At 43.1% G+C, this 19,139-nt stretch overlaps 1 protein-coding gene across 6 annotated transcripts in view; it reads left to right on the top strand.

The window, feature by feature from the left end:
- Positions 1 to 19,139, top strand: part of TSPAN18 (tetraspanin 18) — a 122,767-nt gene that overhangs the window by 10,701 nt on the left and 92,927 nt on the right. Inside the window, exon 1 of one of the 6 annotated variants that reach the window (XM_058421242.1) lies at positions 12,216 to 12,234. The exons of 4 other annotated variants lie outside the window; for them this stretch is intronic. The gene's annotated coding sequence lies outside the window, so the exon portion shown is untranslated. Of the gene's footprint in view, positions 1 to 12,215; positions 12,235 to 13,840; positions 13,908 to 19,139 lie in introns of those variants that run through there. One more of the 6 variants, XM_040068609.1, reaches the window with a different exon arrangement.

Raw genomic sequence — 19,139 nt, 5'->3', positions numbered from 1 at the left:
CCCTGAACCGTGATGTGCTCCGGGTTGCTTAGCTGCCAAGGGGATCTTTCAGGAGATCCCTCTGTTATAAAAGGTAGGATGGAAAAACTGAGGTGCACACTCCAGTTCTGATTATATGGGAATGCCACTCTGCCTTTACTTTGTATTTTGTTCTTGCTCTTTTTAGAAAAGGGTGGAGGGGAAGGCTGAGGTTTGAAGCTTCATCCTTGCACAAAGACAAAACACTCCTCTTAAAGGCAAAAAATTCCAAGCCCTTGTTGTGTATTTGAGGTTTAAAAAATGGGAGTTTCCTTTTTCAGGGAAGCCAAATTCATCCTCAGATGGCCTCCATTAAACTGTTTTAAGAGGTCTTGTGTTCGTCTTGTGGTAGATGAGGAGTCTGAGCTTGCCCTTTTGGTATCACCCCTCCTTTTCCTTCAAGTTAATTTAGGAAGCATAAGGTGTGTTTACAGCACACAGAAGCAGCAGTGCAAGGCCTGGCCTAGTGGAAATCAGAACCAGGGTTACCATACAGTTTTTTTGGATGCAGCATAGCATTTGGATCCACAACAGCCAGCTCTGGTAATCATATGATGTCAGAGCAGTCCTGGATGTGAGATGGGCTCCACTGTGTCTGTCTGTCTGCAGAGATGCAGACCCCAGATACAGAGTGTTTGAAAGAACAAATTAAAACACCATAAGCCTTGCTTCTATGGTTTGGGTGGGGTTTTTTGTTTTGTTTTGGTGGGGGGTTTTTGTTCTTGTTTGTTTGTTTGTTTTGTGTTGTTGTTGTGCTTTTGTTGGTTTTTTTTTCTTTTTTTTTTTTGCAATAAACAGGCAATACATTTCTTAAAATAAAGATGACAATAACATCTTAATATGTTTTCATTAAAAATTGACCTAAGAAAATATTTCTCTTAAATTAATCAAGTCCAAGACCTCTAGGACTGAAATGACAGCAGATTTCCTGTCTTGCTCATGGCTACAGCCATCAAAGGAAGCTTTAAAGGAACCTCTAGGAGGTTGATTGCTAAGGTTCCATAGATCCCCAGGAAGACAGAGGTAAGCTGCTACCTTTCTTCAGAGCCTTCAGCTGTGCTCTCAATGATAGCTGTAATTTGGGAGTTATATGAGGACTTTTTAAGGACTGCACCTTTTGCCCTAGAAAGTCAGTTTGCATCTTCTAATCACAGAATGACCTGACTGCTTTGCATCCATTTCATGTCGAAATTCTGCCCATTTTTTAACTATACCTGAATTACTGGGAAAAACAAGCTATTGATGTAAGACTTCACTCTTTTCTTCTGCATCTGGGATGGTGACTTGAAAAAAAAAAAGATTAGGTTAGTCTGAAAATAGTTCCAGCAAGCTGAGGTCTCAGATGTATGATTTGGCTGCACTCTACGTTTGTCCTGTTGAAATAAAGTCAGGCTGCACTAGGATAGTGTTGCAAAGGGTGTGCTATAGCCCAGAGCAGGGCTGTGTGCTCCAGACATTCCCTGAGACTGGCTTGCAAAATCCTTTTTGTGGCTGGAGCTGTATTCTTGTGGACTTCAATGTCACTGTCTAGGACTTGTCATTCAAAGCTGAAGGAGCCCAAGAGAAGCCAGGTGGTGGATTTGTTTCCCTTAGCATTCTACAAAATTACATCTGTAGAGCATGCTTTAACAAGAAGCTGCAGCCTTCAGCTGTAATCCTTGATTCTTTATGGAGTGCAACAGTGTGGAGTAGGACCAAACACTGATTTTTTTTTTTTTTTTAAATGGAATATGATTAAATGCAAGACTGCCTGAGCATGGCTGTATTGTAGCTTCATAGGTAACCCAAGTTGTGTCTTCCTTTCCCCTTTATGTTCTACTGTCCTTGAGCTTTACCCCTTGTGGTGAATTCTGCCTAAGTGAAGCGAGGATTTGTCAGGATACACTGTTGTCTAGCCAGGAGGTGGTGAAACAGATGCAGTAGTTGGAACTGATGATAAGGTAATTTTCTCACCCTTCCAATAACTGCAAATGCGTTTGAAAGAGGATTTGCAGTGCTGGTAGCGTTTCCTGTTGTGTGTACACCCTGAGATAGAAATCAGAGATTGACTGATGGATAATGAAGCAGTGCCCTGTGCCTGAAGGAGCAGATTGGACAGGCATCTGAACTACCCCTGGACTGGCCCACCAGAATGAGTCAGTTGCTCAGAATTTTTCTGGCAGATGCAGCCTCTCTGTTTCATGTCACAGTAATTATCTACCACTTGTTTATTGAGTGTCTGTGTGGTCCACATTATCTGAACTTCTCACTGTTGCAAATGGATTGTATCTTTGTAGCACCTTTTTGAGGCAGAGAATTCCCATTTTGCTGTTGTGAGTGAAATCTACATAACTTTCTGAGGGTATCATGGGAAACTTGTAACAATAGAAAATAAGAGAATAGCACCTATTCCAATTTTGCTTCTAGGAAAAATAGCTCAGGTTTAAAAAGTGAGGGGGACTATTTCCTGTATCACAAACAGATTTTTTCCCAGCTAAATAAATTACTTGCTTTTCTGTGCTTTTGGAGCGGAATGTCCCAAGTAACTCAATGATAAGTTGCTAAGGCCTTTTCTTCTTTTGCCTGTGTTAATTGTGCATTTACTGTGAATTAGGGTTGGACAACTTTTTCTCTGTAAATGAAGCTCTATTTATGAGGTGTTTAAGGTGGTGGTTTTTTTGGTTGGTTGTTTTTGTGTGTGTGTTTGTTTTGTTTTGTTTTTGTATTTTTTTCAGGGGACTGTTAGGGGAAAGGCTTGGTTGATTCGGTTTTTTTCTCACAGAAAATAAAAATCTTCTGAAGTTTTGGAAGGAATGGAGTTGGGGAAATTTTTACCTCAGCTAAAATAGTCAATATTTCATGGTTTGGGATATGTATTAGAGTGTGAGAGACTACAGGTGATGGCCCTGAGATCTGATCCTTTCTTTTCCACATAGTACTGCAGTGCATTCACTGCTACTCTTTCTTCCTGTTGAATGTCAACTTCTTGCCAGTTAAATTTCCTTAGAAATGTGCAGAGGTTCACAACAAGCATTTTCCTTTGAACAGATGGGGTTTTCAGACTGTTTTCTCCCAAAAATAGCGTTTTGGGAATCAGGCCTAATAGCCCTTAACAAGTTAGTGACTCCTTGAGTTCTACCCTTTAGTGGTATCTGACGTGCTCCTGAAGCATTTGCCTGTTTTCACTGCAACAAACCTAATCAAAGCCAGAAAGTGAGATGGCCTCTTTCTCTGCCCTGAGGCACTCCCAGGCGCTTCCTTGAGAAAGCAATTTGCTTTGGAGTTATTAAAACAGCACATGCTGTAAAAAAAAAAAAAAAAAAAAAAAAAAAAAAAAAATTCCCAGGCACAGGTGTGGAGCTGCTGAGTACGAATGCCAGTGGTGCAAAATCACAGCTTTGTTCTCGAGGTTGTAATAGTGTTAAAAAAATTCAGCCTTGATCTTGATGAGAGCTCAAGTCCCTGAGCTTGAGTGGAATCAGGGTCAAGGTTTTTAATTTGTTCATTCTTCAGAGATGCTGAGCCCCTTCTGTGGCAGCTGAAATTAGTGGGAGCTGTGTGTGCTCAGCATTTTGGAAGGAAAACGGCGTGTGCATGTGTTGTGAGCTGTGATGTACGGAAGTCAGGATCTCTAGGGGTTTGCAGTATCTAATAAGTTGCCCCCTATAGCTGTTTCTTAATTAAGCCCCAGACACCTTACATGACTTCTCTTGAACTTCAGGACTCTGCTTTTCTCGAGCATATTTGAGACTTCTAGCCTGGCAACTCCTTGGAGATTTCTATTAAGGTATTAAGGGGAGGAAAACCAGTTGGTTGCCTCAAGCTGAGGAGGAAATGCTAGACTTGAAGGATTACCTCAGCGCAATGAATTTTAAAGGCTTTTTGCTATACATGTGTGGAAAGCTATCAAAATGCTAATGGTTCTGCTGTCTTTTTTAACCCTTTCAACATGTGGAGGGGATGTGAGAATGATGCTATTCAACTGTAACAGGACAGTTCGGTCAGAAATTAAGTTTCAAGTAGTTTTTCATCTGTTAGCCACTTCTCGCAGTGATAAGGAGGACTGATGCACCCATCATCTGGATAGACAAATTCTGCATGAACAGCTGAGCCCATCTGCAGGTGTGGTGTAGGCCAGGTGCTCCCTGAGACCAGCACCCTACAGAAAAGGCTAGCACATGCCTGAAGAGCTGATGCTGGATGCCCACGGTGCCAAGGATGCCTCTGTTGCAGGACAGGTCTGTCCCTGCCAGAGCAACTCATCCAGTCATGCCTGAGGGCCCTGGGGCGGGATGGACCATTCCCCCTGCACAGATGGAACACAAGGGTCCGACAGCAGCCCAGGATGCCAGTGTTCCACCAAGGAGACTCTGATCCTCCTGGGTGCCTTGCCTCACTGCCCTAAGCCAGGGAGGATGGGCTCTGGAGGGACACAAGTTTGGGAATGTTTTCTCCGTGGCTGCCCCGTGAGCTGGGCAGCAAGGCTCGTCTGCGATGCTGAGCAGGTACTGTGTTTGCAGTGGCTCTGCAGCGCTGTGGCTGCTCCGCTGTTGCTGCCCAAAGTGGCTGGGCTGGTGAAGTCTGTGCAGGAGGCAGCCAGGCACATTCATCTGGGGATACTATCTGTGTCTGTGAGGAACTGCTGTTCTGTTTGTGCAGGGTTTTGGCTGAAGTTTTTGACGTGTTAGGAATATCTCATTCAACTCTACAGAGATTCTGTTAATGTTCTGCTTTGGAACCAGGTAAATACTTGGCTAGCCAATGATATAAATAACTGAAATTGTGTATTATTAGACCCACGGGACTCAGTCATTCCTTTAGCGGTCTCTAAAATCTGTTAGAGCAATGGGTCTGTCTGTGCTTATCTTTTTAATCAAGACTAGCCAGGCAATTTTAGCCCTCAGGAGAGCCCAAATCACTGAGCTGCAGGGCTATCTAGACCATTAAGCTTATGGCTTTCAGGTTTCTGTGAACCGACAAGGTTGTTTATTTATTATTTCTAGGTCATTTTTACTGTTAAATATGAGCTGCCAACTTATTTCAAATTTTCAAAGCATCAGTCTTTTCCATTTTGCAGCTGAAGTGATTGGTTGCCAACATGTATCACCTGGGGGCAGGAGCAAGGGCAGGCAGTATGGAAAAGATTGCTGCAGGGATTTGTTTGGGGTTGGGACTAAGGAGACACTGGATGATGTCCAAGGTAAAGAGACTGGATAGCGGTGAGACACTGTGCAATAAGCTTTCCCTTTCTCATCTGACATGAGTTTGTTGAGGTGCTGTATGACTTGGGGTTCCCTAAGGTGGGTTGGAGAGGACATTTGGGAGGTCAGCTTTAGGGAAAGCTGTTTTAATGTGGGTTGTCCTAAATAATACAAAAATGCATAGTGCACTAAGCATCATGTTGACCATGGTTTCTTTTTTGGCTTTCAGCAATTGTATTACTTTAAGTCAGTGTGTGTGTGAAAGAAGAAATAGCTATTCATCCCATCCCCTTGTATTTTTTCCCATCATAGACAGTTACAATTCACTTGCCAATCTTATATGTATATTTAAGTATGTATATTTAAAGGCTGTTTTCAGTGGACTCTTTTCTCTATAATTCTTACATTTCTCAGTGGGTGTCTTTAGGAATTGCAAACAATTTTTTTTTTTTTTTTTAATGAGAAATGATCCCCCCCCCTGATTTTTGTGATCACTGGGAAAAAAAAAATCTCTACCTTTTTCTAATTCTTGTTTCTCACAAAAAGTGCTTTTTGCTTAGTCTTGAACTTTTAAGGTTTCATGAATAAACAGGTGGCTCTTAATGTGTCTATAGTTGGCTCTTAATGTGTCTATAGTTGTTTTGCAGACATTAATTTTAAACTGCAACTTCTTTGCATTTTCCATTTGGCTTTTTGCGTGTGCAAAGAGAAGGGAACTTGAGGTGCATTATTCCACCACAATCCCTCCTTCCATGCTAGGAGATGAAGGTGTTGGCAGTGAGAAAAACAGGATTTACAGTGGAGTGTAAGTGCATGACATGTCAACATCACCTCTCTGATTAAGTATGCACGTAATCTCTGCAGATTAAATGCAAAACAAAATCCTCTCCTGTGACTGAAGAAACCTGCCATGCAGAGTCAGGCTTTTGGATGAGCCTGTGAAGCAGGTTGCTGGACTAGACAAAGGGGCAGTGGGATATGCAGGCATGGTTTTTAAAGGGTTTTTATTAGAAGGGAATGGGTCACCTTCTTTGATAAATGGCTTCTGCCCTTTCCACCCCCCCACCCCCCCCCCCCCAATGCCTGCACAGTTTTAAAGCTATAATTCTCCTTTCTTTTGACTGCATGAGGAAAGAAAGGCTGCAGAAGTGCTGGTTAACAGCAACCACAGTCTAAATCTTGAAAGTTGCCATCTTTCCAAAGTTGGGTGTGGATTCTCTGCATATACTTATCTATCTTTCTGAGGTGAGAAAAAATGTGGGAGATGCTGCTGTGACAGTAAAGAAGCAAAGTTCCCTATTTGCTCATAATGGACATATCTGTGCTCTCCTCTCAGAGAAACTGAGGTTTAAAACATTGGAATTGTTGTGCTCTGTTGATTTCAATCTTCAGTGCAGCAGCAATTATTTCTACCAAGAATCTTTGTGTTTCCAGATTCCCAAGACTGAAGATGCCTTACCCCAGGACATGTAGCAGCAGGATGGGTAGAACACCTTCTGGGAAAGAGAAGGTTCTCTGTTCAAATATGGGCTTGAACTTCAGGCAAAAAGTCTATATGACCCAGTTTGCAGTATTCCAGAAGCTAGGCACTCACTCAAACTATTTATCGGATGAGCCGTGGTTCTTGTCCATGTGTGTGGTCTTAGCCCATGGCAAATGAAAGGTAATGCAATTTAACTAAGCTCTATCACTGCTAAATTAAATTACCTCACATCATCTGCATGGGATGAGCACACACACAGCAAGCTACCAGAGCTCAGCTGATGTTCAGCTTACTGCAGTGCACCACAACTTTGTTGGGATCTCCGCTGGAGAGTCCCAGTGAAAAGCCAACAAATAATAGCCAGTTGCAAGGAGAAGGAAATATAGCTGTGCCTCCATTTACAGAATGTAGTCCCTGAATCTCATCACATTTTTGGTTTGGGAAGTTAAGGTAGCTGATTCTGAGGTTGATGGAAGTGGAGGTTTTCAGCAATTATTGTACTTTCAAAAAGAAAAAAAAAAAAATTGTCATTTCCAGTAGATGTTGGCTGCCTTGCCTGTAGGGAAGTTCTTTTGCTTGTAACAGGCTGTGGTGCCAAATACAGTTTTGTTCTCTTGGGAATGTGTTTCCTGAAAGATTCCTTTCATCTGCAATGAATTCTTGTGCTTTAAACGCAGGAAATATTTTTTTTTTCCCCAAAGATTTGTGAGAATTCTTTGTAAATGAATTGAGATTGTCCCATTTGATAGCAGACCAAGCAGCAGTCTGTCCACACTTTCAGTTGCTTTGTCTCTGAGATCAGCATCCCTTGCCTAGGAGTACCAAGAGGCACTGAATGATCTGACCTTGCTGTGGATGATCCAAGAAGCTTGGCAGCCTGGAGATGTGTCCAGTTTGACTGCCATAATAGGACTTGAAAGGGAATTGGTGTAAAATGATGTTAGAAAGGGCATAGGAATATCCACTTTGGCTCCTTGGCCTTGACACTAGGAAGAGACAACTTTAGCAAAAGCCTCTGTTGCCAGCCCGTGCCAGCTCAGCCTCGGGAGACCAAGAATTGCAGGCGATGCCTTTGTTCTGGTGAGCAGTGGGAAGTTCCCACCTTGGTCTGACCTGAGCCCCTGGGGCTCGTAGTGTGAGGGTGGCAAGGTGGCCCATGCCAGCTTCAGAAGCTCCAAGAGGAGAGGGGAGCAAGGGCTTGCTCAGAGGAAATGCTGAGTCTCTTGTCCCCAGAAACTCATCCTGGCAGTGACCATGACCATGGTGACGATGGGCAGTGCTCTCTGCAGTCCCAGTGGTTGTCATCTCGGTGGTTTGGAGCTTGTAGGGTGATGCTGGCAGCACCATTGCACCGTGATTATGGAGTCAGGGCCACAGGTGCTTCTGTGTCCTTGTGACCTGTTTGTTCATCCTGTTTTCTTCCAAGCCAGGACCAAAATCTCCTGTTATTGACTGATAAAAGCTTTTCTGCTGAAAATTTCCCATTCATATAATCTCTCAGAAATCATCCCAGTGTGACAAACTCTCTTTCCAGCTCCAGTCTCTCTTTCACCGTGATTTTCTGTAAACCAGGGTTGGAATGTGTCTCTTAAACATACATGAAGTTTAGCATCTGTAGTGGGTGACACAGATCATTGCACACAGAAGAATGAATGTGCAAGTTCATGCACAGCCTGCTTTTCCTGCACAATGAAGATGTGGGAATTAGGATTAATACTGGATTTAAGATTCTCGCAGTTGGCTGGTAAAAGCCTAATCTCCTCAAAGGCTGCAGGCAGGCTGGCAGCATTCAGCTGAAGGCCGATGTTGTTTCCAAGACCTGAAATAAATTGAATTTTGATTCTTAGAGCACTTTAATCGTAGCCTTTCAAGATAGGGATGGGAAGAGCATATACTATCTCAAATGCAGCCTTTTAATTTCTTTAATGTATGGCAGTCACCTAGGCTTCTAGGTTGGATGGACGTTTGACAGTAATATTTTTCATTTCCTTTTGTAAAAGCTTAGGGATTCTGACTGATTTGAGAAATGTATAAATTGCATTCTGAAAGCTGATATACCAAAGCCTCTGTATAGGCAGAGATAAATCCAAGCAAGGCAGCGAACACTTCCCTGTTTAAAGTGTTCAGAGTGCTAAATGTCTCTCAGGTAAGCAGGCCCAGGAGTCCATAGAAGTGTGGAGCTCTTGGGTGTGATGTGGTCAGTACAGTTCAGCCTGGTTAATTTTTTGCTGTGGTAGACATGACTGGTGAGAAATGCATTGCTGAGTCTGTGCAGGTCGTAAAATGAATCACTGCATTTGACATTAAGGCCCATGTTGGAAAATAACATGTTTTAACATGAAGTGTTGATGATTCTCTGGTTTATTGTGGTTGAAATTTTTCTGTGCACCTAGTCTTTTCTGAAAGTCGGACATTTAGTTATTGAAATAACTTGTTTTTCAGTTAAATCTAAGGCAGACCTTATGTAGGCTTCATCCTACATTGTCAAACAGGGCAGAAGTGTGTAAAATTTGCCTGTATAGCTACTTCTGATTCCTTGTTTCCAGCTTTCTCTTTGAAAAGTTTTGATTGGCTCTGCACAGCCACTGAGATCTGTCCATTGCAAAATGCTTTTCTATCCCTATCACTGCCAGTGATAGCCTGGCAAAGTGTGTCTGCTTTTCCTTTGTTTTAAATCAGCAGCTCATCCTGTGGCGCGTCCCCTTTATGGGGGGCATCAAGAATCTCTACGGTATAATTATGGATGCCACTATCAGTCAAAGGGGCTCTGAGATACTGAGGATGGAAGAAGCAGAGACACGTTGACTAAATTTGAGTGGAAGGATTGTGGAATGCTGCTGATATAATTCAATATCCATGTTGTGAAGAAGAATGACTTTTCAGCAGAGGTGGTGATGAAGTGCCTTTAACTAGACCTAAATCCAGTCTAATAAATTTGTTTTTTCTCAAGCCTACTTATTCAAATTCCACCTAGATAGATTTCTTTGGATTGCTTCTCTTCTGCATTGTTCCTCCTTGCTCAGGCTGCTTTTCCTCTCACTGTTGCCTTGTCTAGAACCTGTTATCAAACAACCCTATTAATCTTTTCAGTAATCTCTAAAACACCATCAAGCAGGATGTTTTTTTCTGAGGTATGAAGTTTCCTTGCATACCTTAAGTCACCTGGCTCTCAGCATGTGAAATTGAAAAATGCACTGAAGGTTGTCCTTTCCAAGGCTCGGGGCCCACACGATGATGACCTGACTAAAATTTGAAAGACAGCGACTTTATTTAATGTAATAATGCGTGTCTCTGCACCCATTGTTCTCAGAGTTAAAGGGAGCACCTCAAACATTAGGCCAACTGGAAATTAGGTCTCTGCTGGGGCTCTCAAGTCCCTTAAAGCACAAGCTGGTTGAGGCCGTGATGATGGGAAAATTTCTGTTCTGTTTTATGACAGCCATAAGCCAGGAAAGTATTTGGTCTTTCAGCTCTATTCCCTCTTCAACAGAGATTAATGGTAAGGAACAGTGGATAGAGAGGGAACTTAGGCAAGTCTGGCAGCCAGCAGCACAAGTTAGTAGAGATGCATGAACTGTACCAGAACAAGGTTTATTCCGATTGGCAAAAAGCATCCTGCTTTTGCTGACTGGAAGAGACCTTATCCCTCTGCAGAAGCCAAACAGTTTGGTTTAAAGCATGCAGCAATTCATGGAAGCGCCTTGTGAGCATCTTAAAACTCTTGTTTTGTTCAGTATTATGACTGTTTGGAAGGTTTGGTCTGTGGTTTTTCTGGTGAGTTGTGGGAGGTGGCAAAGACTGCTGAGAACAGCAGTGTGTAATGAGACAGCGTTATGCTGGGTGAAACTGAGCAATTTTTAAGCCTGTAAAAATTCAGGGGAACATGCATTAATGCTATTGCTTGTTGTAGCCTCTAGCAAGCAGATAGAGAGCTATTAAACTCCTCTGAATAGAAATGGGAGTGAGAGGGAATATCTGATAACTTCACCTGGCACCAGTTGTACAAACTACTTGGAGGAGAGCAAGCACAGGCATAGTGTTTAAAAAAAGAAACAAACAACAACCAAACCAAACAAAAAAAAATCAAGCCGACGGGAACAACAAAATCCTCCTGACACATCAGGCTGTGTCTACCAAGAGGATACAGGCCTTCATGCTGGCTGAACTATACAAGGGGGAAAAAGTGCCATGCTGACCTGTAGTTGCCTCCCGACATGTAGGTTAAGCACGCTTTGAAGTCAAGAAATTTTTGATTTCTGTTTTGGCCAAAGCCTTGGCATTGTAAAAAAAGCAATTGTGCTGGTAGAGGTGAATGGGTGTGAATAAACTTGTGTCTTGCTTCTGGTACCTTAGAGAGCCCAGTGATAGAAATGCATCTTATGACCCACAGCAGCAATTTACTATTCCTTCAATGAGCCCACTCTGTGCTCAGCACTGAGACTGGCAGAGGCCCTGCACCTCAAATCTGAATCTGCTCGGAACAGATCTCACTGACCGTGCTGTGCTTTTCTAAGCATTTGCAGCCTTGCCTGTGGAAGGCCAGCCGACATCCCCACGGCCAGTACTGCTCCACCACTTTTTCTTTCGAATTCCCTGGCTGTGGCCGGGAGCGCACAGCCCCTGCCCTTGCTGTGCCCCGGCCAGCGCGGTGTTTTGTTGCAGATGAATGTGGTGGGACGATCTGTAAACATTGCTGTGTGTTCTGATGGTGAATGTTTGCAAGCTGTTTGCACAGCGTTACTCATTTATCCCCCCGGCCCCTCCACGATCAGCTCCTGCGTTATCACTCCCGATAAGCCGGTGCGTGATCTGAGGCAGAGCCATCAGCCAGAACCGAAGGCAGGCAGGAGTCCCAAGTGCATAGTTTGGGGGCAGCTCGGTTTCTTTCCTGATAAGCCTGTGCCTCTTGCGGCAGTACAGCGCACACTCCTTTTAAAGTGTAATCATAATCCTCTTTGCAGCCAGCGCTGCTATCCCCACAGGAAGCATTAGCAATATCACAAAGTGCGGAGACTTCATTGTTTTCTCCTAATCTGCAAAGGGAACTGAGACAAGACAGGGGAAACTTTAACCTATTCCATGCCTCGGTGGCAAATAATTAGTTTCTTACTGAGTGAGAAAACGGGGGAAGCCTCTTAGTTAAGATAAAGTGAGCGCAAGGCTGCAGGCTTATCTTGCTCTGTGGAATTCGGGAAAGGACACGTCCTTGAATTCGCCTGTCTGGCGTGCCCAGATTTTGTGTTTGGGAGTAATGAGTCTATTAGAGCCGCTCTAAGTGATTGCCGGGTATGAGACACCTCTTGCCAGGAAATGCAGTAGCCGTGCTTTTGTTTGAGGACCTGAACAAAAGGCTCTGGATGCTTAATAATGTGCAAATTTGGGTGGGTGGGATATGGAGAAGGTTATAGGGCAGGCTAACAGAGGAGGAGCTGAGTTTGAGAGAGGAGGAGAGGAGCACCGAGGACATGGCAGCAGACAGAGAGAAGCGAAACAGGAAAAGCAGCCCCTTTTTGCCCTGTTAAAGTTAACTTAGTCCCCACTGACATTTTTGGGGTAAGTGCAAGCTGTGTCTGATGAGATAATATATTCAGCCCTGGCTGGGTGAGGAGTCCCCGTGCAGCTCCGAGGGCTGTCGGTGTGCAAGTCTGAGTGCTGTGTAAGTGCTGTCCAGACACTGACCCATCTCGGGCCGTGAGGCTGCTTTTATGGGTGGGAATTCACTTTGGGTCAATGCTTTACCTTTGCAAACTCATCTTAGCAGGCTGCCTGTCATCCGATTTTTCTTGTCATGCTTGGGTCTTAGGCTGGGCCGTGCTTTTCCTGAAAAAGAAAAGTTGAAGCGGGAGGAGTTGTCCCGACCTGGCATGGGGGGCACAGATCTGGAGTGGTGAATGGTCTGCTTGCTCATGTGCTGTGTCTCTGAAAGTGCTTTAATCCAAGATATGACAAGAGTAAAGGAACAAAAGAAAATGCTCTCAAAAATAACATAAGATAAGGATCTGGAGAATTTGCTTTTTATTTTGCTCAAGAATCCCTGGAGACTTATTGTTTTAAGGGAAGAAACACAGCTTTCAAGGTCGAGCTTTTTTTTTTTTTTTTTAAATATGCTCCCCCAACCCCTCCTACCCCTCCCTTTTTCTTCAGACTTCAAAGGCAGTCAGCTGAGAGCTTCTTAGGAATGTTATATCTGTCCAGAGTAAACATGGATTGGTGGAAATTCTTCTTCCAAAGTGTCTGAAATTTGTACACAATTTTTCTTGAGACTGTGATAAACAAAACATAACCTCGGTGGGGTCAGGGCTGAGTGGTGTGCAGTAGTGAAGGGTGGAAATCCAGCAAGTGAGAGTAGTGTTCTGCAGAGGCATTTAATTTAGACACAAGTGTTTTGGTGGTGGTTGTTTTTGGTTGTGTTTTTTTTTTTTTTTTTTTTTCTTGATGCTGTAATAGAAAACAGTTTAATGTCTGTTCTTTTTAATAAAATTCTTTCAGAAATTGAAACTGAACAAATGGACTGAAATGTGAGCTAATGCCTGGCCTCTCCTCAAACTTCTAGCTTGTGCTAGCTGTGTATCTGCTGGCGTATCTGCCTTGTCAAATTGCTTTCAAGCTTAATCTGTGTCTATCAAAGAGTGAAATCAAAATTTTGCTTTTTGTGTCTAGCCCTAATGTACTGGTCCTTTACCAGCTGATCTAAAATCTATTGGCAGTGGAGGGGCCTTGGACCAGGGACTTGATAAGACAGAAAAATGTCACTAAGCTTGGAGGATACAGCAGGTGAACGTAGGCGTTGGACTTAATTTAACACTGCTTTGCCCATTATGGTTGGGAATTTATTGCTGATTTTGATGAAAGCTGATGTGTGTCATTGCTGGGAACGTTTGGAAATCCTCTCCACAGTAGGACTTATGGACATGATTGGGTCCCAGACAGCCTTGTGCATAACTGCCTCTTCACATTACAAAAGTGTAGCTGAACTGTAAATGGTTTTCACACCAATTATTTCCCTCTTGTTTTTGAATGGAACCAAGAGGGGGGTTGTTTATCCCATTTCCCTGGTGCAGCTGAAACCCAGAGCAGCAAGCTTGTGCTGAAGCTGTTTTTTCCTCTGCATGTTTCCCATAAGGAGGCTAAGGAGTGTGAGATTCGTGATTCAGTGTGTGGCTTTGTCACATGCCTACCCAGGCTGAAGATGATAGAAATCTTGGTGCTATCTCACTTCAGGTTGGGTAAGTATATTTTGTTTGTTGCTTTTGCGGGATTTTCTTTGAAATTAGGCTTCTTAAATGAAGAGCAGCAATATTTAAGCTTCTGTGTAAATAAGCAGAGAACCCTGGCTTCATCTTGTCTAATCTGTTTAACCTTCATCAACCCAAATATTTACTCTAGGCATTGAATATCCAGGCAGTGTAATTCTGATGCTAAAATTCATGCCCTGAGAATGCTTTGGATTGACTAATCCTGCTGAATTCCCCAAATCCCTGTCTGTATAAATAAACTTCCTATATGAAGGATTATAACTAAATGCCGTGAATTCAGATCAGCAAAGCAGAAGTACAGCAGTTGGCCCATTTCTTCTGCTGCTTACTTATGTATTTTCATAAGGTTATTGATCTTAGTCTAAATAGATGTGTAAAGAAAACTGCAAATACTGAAGCACAATGCTGTCATATACTGCATGAAGAAAGTTTAACCCTCTGCCTTTTATCAGTTTTCAAATCACCTTCAGCTTGGTTTACCCCAACTGTTGAAATTATTATTCCTTTTGGGGTATGGCATTTCTGGTGAACCTATGGGGTTTTTTTGTCTTTGACCTCTTCCTACAATTGTGCAATGTGAAGAGTTCATTAAACAGTATCAGGGATACAAAATTTGTGTCTCAGTTGCTGAAGGTGTCCCCACCCACAGGCACATTCCCCCAGCTGCAGAGCAGAGCCTACAGCATCTGGATTGATCAGCATTACAGCTGACATCTCAGGACTGATGTGCAGTACCCACTGCAGACAGTACTTACAAGACCCCTGTGTAAATCTGTTGGTACAGGTGTGCTGCAAGCGACCTTCTGAGCAGCTAGGCTTCTGTCCTGTTACTGTATTAATTATCTATCTTTGTGAGATTAAAGTGCAGGCTTATTTGGGATCCTTATCTTGGAGAAGTCCTGATGCATCCCACCATGTTGCCCTGACTGTTACTGGACATTGTTCTGGAGATGAGAGGGCAATAAACACCCAGGTGACAGGAGTTAATTTGGCTGTTTTAAGTGAAATAACTAAAAACAAGGAGATCAAGTTACAGAAGTACAATCAAAACTGCTCACGGAGGACTTCACAACATCATTGGTCATTAGGTTCATGAGAGGTTAATGAGTACTTTCTGAGAATTTTGAGAGTAACTTGCAAAAATTAAATAACAGGAGAGCCAGCAGGATGGAATTGTTCCCTATTGGCAGGAAAGGGTTCCAGCCAATTTTACTCTGTTTTTTTTTGATTACAAGATTCTGTGTAACAGTTGGATACTAGAAGAAAGAAATTGCTCGGCTGCTGAAATATCAGAAACACATCTAGCCTGGAACATGTGTTGTTCATGGCCACTGGGTCCTAACAGATAATTCTCTTTGCTGGACAAGGACTAGTAGGGGAAGAATTGCACCTCACTTTACTTGTCAACAGGCTCCAAGAGGGAAATTCCTTCTCAGTCCCATGCTGGGTTAGTGGGAATTTAACAGTGTATCTAGGTAAGAATCATTGCAGTTAGGCTGCTAATCTCATTTCTGTCCTCAGATAAGATTGTTATCAGAGTAATTGTCTGTTTGCTCCCCCTTCTGAATCTAATCAGAGTGGATTGTGCCAGTGCCTCCTGGGGCAGAGGAACTTGGATGTTGATTGCCCTCAAAAGAAAGAGAAGATCCTCAGTGTTATATTTAATGTAAACTTCACTTTTGTTAGATGTTCGCAGGAAAATCATCTGGAAATAACTTGCTCAGACGTGTCTTGGGCTTTTCATAGCAATATATTTGTTCTCATTTAAAGTGTAAGCTTAGTCAGGCAAGTGCATGTAGTGCATGCTGTGGTGAATCTTTCAAAAGATAATGCTGTACACTAGCACAACTGGTATTTTCTCAAGCCCTGGGACAGAACAAGTTCATGTCTGCAGAGAATGCATACTCTTAGGTGCTTCAGCCAGCAAATAAATCTGAACAATTAGTGTTTTTTTGCCTTATTTCAAAGCAAATTGCAGAAGTGGGTGGATTTTGCTGGTGGGTATAAAGGAAACTCAAAGATATTAACTTTTCCTCTACCCTTCAAGTTGGTACTAGAACTTGTCTCTTGATCTGCTTACCTGAGGAAATTTGCTGTTTGGTCTGTTTGTCAAAGTGAGCAAACCATAGGTAATGAATGCAGCATTCCAGTGAGATACAGAAATGGTGGGTGCTGCCCATGTTATACCGATGGGTGAGAAAACCGAGACAGACATGTGCCATGGGCTGCTAAGGGAGCTGCCAAAGCGTGGTGTGGATAAGGTCTGTGCCAGAGCCAGCACTGCTAGTAAGCACTCCTGATTTCTGGTCTGGATTATCTTCTCCCAGCTCCAATCACCAGCACTGTATGAAAAACAAGACGTGGTCCTGCCCTTAGTGGTGTTGCTGCTGTAGAGATGTTGTCTGACTTGATCAGAGCTCTATCCCTGGATAGTCTGAGGAATCTCTAGAGCTTTTGGATGTGATGCATAAAGCAAGCTCAAAGGGCAAGGGCATACAACTGAAGAGAGTGCTCAGAGCTGCTGAACTTGGGTGGCTCATGTGTGAGAACTGCTGGGACTGTCTGATTCAATCAGGCTTAAAGGATGTTGAATGATGCAGCTTATTTCAGGCACAGGCAAATGTCATCCTGGGGACCTTGAATTTGGTACGGCTACAGCTGTTTCTAGACCAATGTGTGCTTGGTGTGCTTAGGGTGGATATTCTCTAAAAGTTTTATTGCATACTTTTCTGCTTCCTGCTCCATTAGACTTCAAATCACTAATTTTAGTGGTAGTTTCTTGGCTACAGTGCCCCCTTTTTAGCAGAAACTGTAACCCCTTTCCTTTTGCTGGGTGACTTAACTGATGTTGCTCTCCTTTTTACAAAGAGAGAAACACACTTGCAGAAAGAGATAGAAAGAGATGGAAAAGCTGTTTTTGCTTTTGTCTATTTTTGAAGAGATGCCAGAGACTGTGTTTAGAAAAGTGCTTCTGGAACTGGAAGTAATACAGCGACATCAGGGCAACCAGTAAAAAGAGCCTTAGACACGTAGGATGGTGCTGCCATCCTACTGCCTCCAGAACTCGAGTTTGCATCTCCCACACAAAGCTGCCATATTGCCTTCCTTGGAACCAGCTGTGGTGTGCTTGATTTGGCCCTGCTGCACATGCCACAGAATCAGTGTCCAGCAGTAGAGCTTGTGGTCTTGAAGGCCCCTTTGTATGGTTTGCGGCCTCATGCTAGGGAATTCTTTTCTTTTTTGCCCTACGCCTTTTCCATTGTATGTGTTGCTTCTTATGGGTTTTTTTTTTTTTTTGTGGTTATGTTTTGTTTTTTTCGCTTGAAGCATATTTTTGGCACCCCTTGGTCTTTTAATGGGCTCTCATGTTATCAGACACCACAGCTCTACATACATTCACTGTGCTTTTTTATCTGTATTTCTTTGTAAACCATTCATATTCCGGGATGTTGTCTCCAGCTGTTCCTTTTCTGTAATGACCCTGAGGAGAGTTGTTGTAATTTACTTGGCTACTTCTGCTGGCATAGCCCTCCAACCCTGATTGGATGCATCTCTCCCCATGTTGCGGTGTTGAGGGTGAAGTTGCACATTAAGGAGCTGTTGGCTGATTTATGAAAAGCACACTCTTGGAGGGTGGGAGCAGATTTCTCTGGAGGGGCTGGTGAGCTGTAGTCCCTGCCTGCTCCCTGCAGTGTTAGCCCTGTGCAGTGCCCAGAGTGTGAGATATAACCTGTGTCTGCTCCCTCAGCTCATGGCTCCATCTGCCCTGATTGATGCTACCCTCCCATCTGGCACCCAGGGTTCTGCTTATTCAATCCATTGTAATGAGGTTTTTTAAGCCATAGGGCTAAATATCTCTCTGTAGCCCCTTCATGCTGGGCCTTGGACTGACCCGCCACTTTTCAGAGTGTGAGTCACAGTTACTCTCTAGCAAAATTACAAGGCTGGTCTTTGAATCCCTTAAGGTACCTGTCCCTGTCTAATCTGGGCATTCTCTGGTGAGTGGGGTCTACCTTGAAAATTTATGGAAGTAAAACCAAACACTAGCAAAATAAGTGTAGCATGAACCTATCTTATGTTACTACTATGGCTTCTGTCAGCTACCATACAAAGCTTTTCTAGATTCTATTAACAAGTGAACACAAGAGATGTCATCGACTGTCAGGCTCAGATTGTCAGCCTGGTCTTACCATGCTCAGGAGAACATGATGTGACTGAGGATTTCCTCTGTTGGAGTTGATCTGAGGACAAATCTCTCACTTGATGCCTCCATCTGCTATGCTGCCTTTCAGTAGCAGCTGGAGATGTTGAGAGAGTTGAGAATTCCCCATAAACTAGCTCTACTCAGCTATAAGGATAGCCATGCACTGTGTAAACAGGGGTAACAAGACTTGCTAAGCGATAGTTTTAAGAGAGATTGCATAGATTTATCGTTGAGGCCAACAACATATCTATGGGAAACTGGGAAACATAGTATCAATGAGCAGAAAATAAAAGACTAAGAAGAAATATCCCACTTGTAACCTATTAGATGCGTTGCAAGGAGATTTGTCTCATTTTTTATGGGTCTTCAATTATCTGCGATATCGATCTTTATTTGGTTGGATTAATCCTCAGAGGATCTGTGCAAACTATGAACAAACTTTACATACATACACACCATTTCAGTTAAGATGGCTCCAGCTTGGAACTTGGTAGAACTACAGCTGATTTCCATGGGGGTCGCAGAAGGCATTAGCCTGCTTTTGTAAGAGAACTTCAGCAGAAATTATTTTGTGTAGATGGGCATTTGAGTCCTACAGGACACTTCTATCACAGAAATTGCCTTTACCCCTTAAAGCATAAATGTTAAGAGAGAGGAAATAAGTTTTCAACTAATTACAGGGAGGCATCAAGAGCACACGGGAAAACCCACGGTGTAGAAAGTGGTTCAGGTGATCCGGGGAATCAGGATTCCTTTGAAGTGCAACCAAATGTAAACTTTCTGGTTACAATGTGTCATGGCTTTTCCAGGGCAGAGTTTCTAGCCTCTCTTTCTCTTAAGCACATAATCTTGTGAATATTTAAGGTTGTTTTGTGCCTTTAGGTGTTTCTCAAATGACAGATGCTAGAGAACCCACCTTTCTGCTGTTGAATACTAGAAAGGGGTCCAGTTTGTCTTGTTTTTCCAGATTTATTTCTCTTCCATTGCTTGCAGTGATC

Source organism: Hirundo rustica, chromosome 6 (genome assembly GCF_015227805.2).
Source record: "Hirundo rustica isolate bHirRus1 chromosome 6, bHirRus1.pri.v3, whole genome shotgun sequence".
NCBI lineage: Eukaryota > Metazoa > Chordata > Aves > Passeriformes > Hirundinidae > Hirundo > Hirundo rustica.
The sequence above is the reverse complement of the archived record's forward strand: the minus strand, read 5'-3'. Positions and strand labels throughout refer to the sequence as shown.